Consider the following 4344-nt stretch of genomic DNA (forward strand, 5'->3'; position numbering starts at 1 on the left):
CATTCTGATAATTATAAAAGCATTTGCTTCTAACTTTAAAGAGACAACAAAACAATTTCATTAGAAAGTTTTTGCCTCAAGGAATGGCTAACAGCCTTACATCCTGTGAGAAAAAATGTTTGTCTCTCTTTCAATACAAGAGTTAGGATCTTACATTTTTCAGTGTATAATGTTCATAGAATGTTTGTTACAGGCCTTTGCTCTAACTATGGACTTTTAAAATTTTTTAGGTAAATGGTTTTCAAAGGTTGTTAGGATATATTAATTGGCTTTATCTTATTTTTACCTTATTTTAAGCTTGCCACAGGAGGTCTTAAACCTCTGTTTTCAAGAAAACGTTTGTTCCTTACTTCAAGCAGCAATCAAATTAATATTAATGGTTGATCTATTACATGGCAAGCCCTTTTTAGGCAAAATTAATAATTGTTATCCAAAAGAATTTGTACTCTCAGATCACATGTTTATTTCTTTAAGTTTCTCCCTGCTTCAGCACAAATACTATAGCAGCTATTTTTGAGATGTTAATAATCAAGCTTTTAATAATAGTAAAAAAATATATATAGCTCATGGTTTGGGCGGAGTCGGAACCCTCACTTTGCCATGACCATTGCTAAAACACCCACGGCGCCCCCTCCTTATGAGGCATGCCATGGAACCTTCTCTTTCCTACCAGAGGGTGAGGAGAAAGTTCCGGATGTCCTTTCCCATCTTTGAAAGCCTGGAGAACACTGATCAGGCGTATGCCCCAGTGGAATATAGTAGGATTAAAGAACTGGCTGAGGCCTTTAGAAAATATGGAGTCTCGGCCAATTTCACATTGGGCCAGTTAGACCAACTGGCAGGGGATGCCATGATACCCACCGATTGGCAGACGGTGGCCAAGGCCACGCTTCTCATCATGGGACAGTACCTAGAATGGAAGGCTTTATGTCACGAGGCAGCCCAAAATCAGGCTAGGGCCAATGCTGCCTCCCTAACACCCGGAACAGCACCAATGGACTTTTGATATGCTAACGGGGCAAGGGCACTATGCCGCCAATCAAACTAACTATCCATGGGGGGTATACCAACAGATATCAAGTACAACAATCAGGACATGGAAAGCTCTTTCAAAAAGAGGGGAGGGAAGTAATCAGCTTACCAAGATCATACAGGAGACCCAGGAACCTTTCTCTGATTTTGTGGCTAGAATGACTGAAGCGGCGGGGCGAATCTTTGTGGACTCTGAGGCTACCATGCCCTTTATAGAGCAACTCATCTTTGAGCAGGCCACGCAGGAATGCTGCACAGCAATAGCTCCCCGAAAAGAACAAAGGCTTGCAAGATTGGCTCAGAGTGTGCCGGGAGCTAGGTGGCCCACTAACTAATGCAGGACTAGCTGCCGCCATCTTACAGTCTCAGAAACGCCCTCCTCGGGGCCCTGACAGGCGCATCTGCTTTAATTGCGGAAAGCCTGGGCACATGAAGAGGGATTGCAAGAGTCAGAAAAATTCCCCAATGCTTTGTACCAGAAAAGAAGCCCGAGACATTGTTACTCAATGTCAGAACTGCTGTCAGTTCCTTCCCACCCCCCATACAGGCGTGAATCCTAGGGGGATTTCTCCCCTACAGGTCTGGCAGATGGATGTCACCCACCTGCCCTCATTTGGGAGGCTCCAATATGTTCATGTGTCTGTAGACACATGTTCTGGCATTCTCCATGCCACACCTCTGACAGGCGAAAATACTACCCTGGTCATTCAACATTGCCTCGAGGCATGGAGTGCCTGGGGGAAACCTAAATGCTTGAAAACTGATAATGGACCTGCTTACACCTCTCAAAAATTTAAACAATTCTGCTTACAAATGCAGGTTATCCATATCACAGGTCTGCCTTATAACCATCAGGGACAAGGCATTATCGAGCGAGCCCACCATACGCTCAAATCCTATTTAATAAAAAAAAGGGGGGGAATAGCGGAGGACTTACCCCCTATACCAAGGGTTGCTATAGCGGTAGCACTCTTTACTATGAATTTTTTGAATTTTGACGACCACGGTCAGACTGCTGCTGACCGGCACTGTCGAGAACCACAAAGACCTAAAAGAACTAGTAAAGTGGAAGGATGTGCTAACCAATGAATGGAAAGGCCCGGATCCTATTCTAATAAGATCCAGGGGAGCTGTTTGTGTTTTTCCACAGAATGAAGAGAATTCTTTTTGGGTCCCCGAAAGGCTTACTCGAATCATATTGGACCAAGGAAAAAATACAACCCGGCCAGTCGATTAAGATGAACAAGCCCCTTCTGCTGATGATCCTGACGATCGAGAACCTCGCTGGGGGATCATGTCAACCTTTCCCCTACCTATGCCTAATTGGACCTCCGAGTTCGAGCAGATGCTTCGCGAGCTTCGAACCGCAGTGCTCTATCCTTCACCAGAGGATTGTCCTCCTGGGTGTTTCCTACTTCAAGGAATGGGTCGGGGTGGGAATGTTTGGCATGGCTGTCTGCTGTGGGCTGGTGTTACTGTTATGGTTGGTCTGTAGGCTCAGAACCCAAAGTAAATGAGACAAAGTGGTCATTGCGCAGGCACTTGCGGCTCTGGAGAATGGAACCTCCACGGAAGTATGGCTGTCAATCCTGAGGCAGTAGAAAGCCGGCCAAAACAGCTCTTGCACGCCTGGAGTTAAGCTCATTGCACATGGCAGAGTGTTGGACTGGCGCCTGGAGAAGGTTGTTGAACGAGGTATCGCATGGAGGCTAAATCACCTCCAGGAGGCATATCGCCCAGCATAGGGGTTACCTTCCCAACTCTCCCCTCTCCCAAAAAACGGCAGAGGACAGGTCGAGGATACCCCGGACATAGCAAGGAGTCTAGGGGATATCCCCGTACATGGTCTGATTTCTCACCTTACATGGTCTGATTTCTCACAGGGAGGGACGATCTCTGTCTCCACCTTCTAACCAGGTTATCTGTTAGCCCTTATAGTAAATCAAAAAGGGTGAGATGTCGGGAGCCGCCTGAACGCTCCTACGTCCTCCATTACAAGATGGCGCCTACTTCCTGTTCTTGCTGAGTCGTAAACAGGCCGAGTGCGCATGCCCGAGCGGAGTTTCCTGCCACTGAGTCTCTGCCTACCTCGTGGCGTCATATGGGGTAATGAGCCGCAGCCAACCAGGGTACGCCACATCCAAGGTGGGAGGACTTGCCTATATAAGACTTGGGTTCGCGCTCCCTCGGGGTCTCCGCCCTGTAAGCTTATGCTCTCCCTCTCAAGATGCATTAAAGCTTTCTACAGAAAGATCCTAAGTGTGCAGCGTCGTTCTTGCTGGCGAGACGGTAGCGCGGGACAATTGTGAGCTCTTTGGTATATAAAGAGGCTGGCTTTTTGTGATGGTTTGTATGTGCGTGGCCCAGGGAGTGGCACAATTAGAAGTGTGGTCCTGTTGGAATAGGTGTGGTCTTGTTGGAGTAGGTGTATCACTGTGGGCATGGACTTTAAGACACTTAACCTAGTTGCCTGGAAGCCAGTACTGTGCTAGCAGCCTTTAGATGAAGATGTAGACCTCTTCCTGTAGCATGTCTGTTTGAATGTTGTCATGTTCCTGCTTTGATGATAATGGTCTGAACCTCTGAACCTGTAAGCCAGTCCCAATTAAATGCTGTCCTTATAAGAGCTGCCTTGGTTATGGTGTCTGTTCACAGTAGTAAGATCCCAGAGAAGTTGGTGGGGTTCAGAGATGGAGCAAAGACTGTGGGAATGCCAACCAATAACCTGTCAAACTTGAGACCCATCCCATGGGCAAGCACCAATCCCTGACACTATTAATGATAATCTGTTATGCTCTCAGACACCAGTCTAGTATGGCTGTCCTCTGAGAAGCTCCAAACAGCATCTGACACAGACAGATGCAGTCACCCACTGCAAAACAGTGACCGCTGCTTGGGTACACCTACATAATAAGGGGAAGGAACGCTGGCCCCAAAGGGGATAAGAACTCTACAGTAAGACCAACAGAGTCAACTAACCTGGACCTGTGGGTCTCTCAGAGACTAAGTCATCAATCTGGACCTAGGCCTGTTTGCACATATGTAGCAGATGTGCAGCTTGGTCTTTATGTATGTCTGGAACAACTGGAGTGGTGGCTATTCCAAAAGCTGCTGCCTGTCTGTGGGATATGTTCTTCTAGCTGGGCTGCCTTGTCTGGCCTCAGTGGGAGAAAATGCTCATTGCCTTGCAGGGATGATGTACTGGAGGGGAAGGTAACCCAAGAGGGGCCCACCCACTCAAACCATAAGGAGATGAGGAATGAGAGGAAGGATTGTGAGATGGGGCAGTGAGCAGGGTGAACTAATTAATAA

General features: G+C 47.2%; 1 pseudogene; it reads left to right on the plus strand.

The window, feature by feature from the left end:
* The first annotated feature begins 649 nt into the window (after positions 1–649).
* LOC127695373 (igE-binding protein-like) lies at positions 650–2121 on the plus strand (annotated as a pseudogene).
* The last annotated feature ends 2223 nt before the right edge of the window (positions 2122–4344 follow it).

Source organism: Apodemus sylvaticus, chromosome 1, assembly GCF_947179515.1.
Source record: "Apodemus sylvaticus chromosome 1, mApoSyl1.1, whole genome shotgun sequence".
Classification (NCBI taxonomy): Eukaryota; Metazoa; Chordata; class Mammalia; order Rodentia; family Muridae; genus Apodemus; species Apodemus sylvaticus.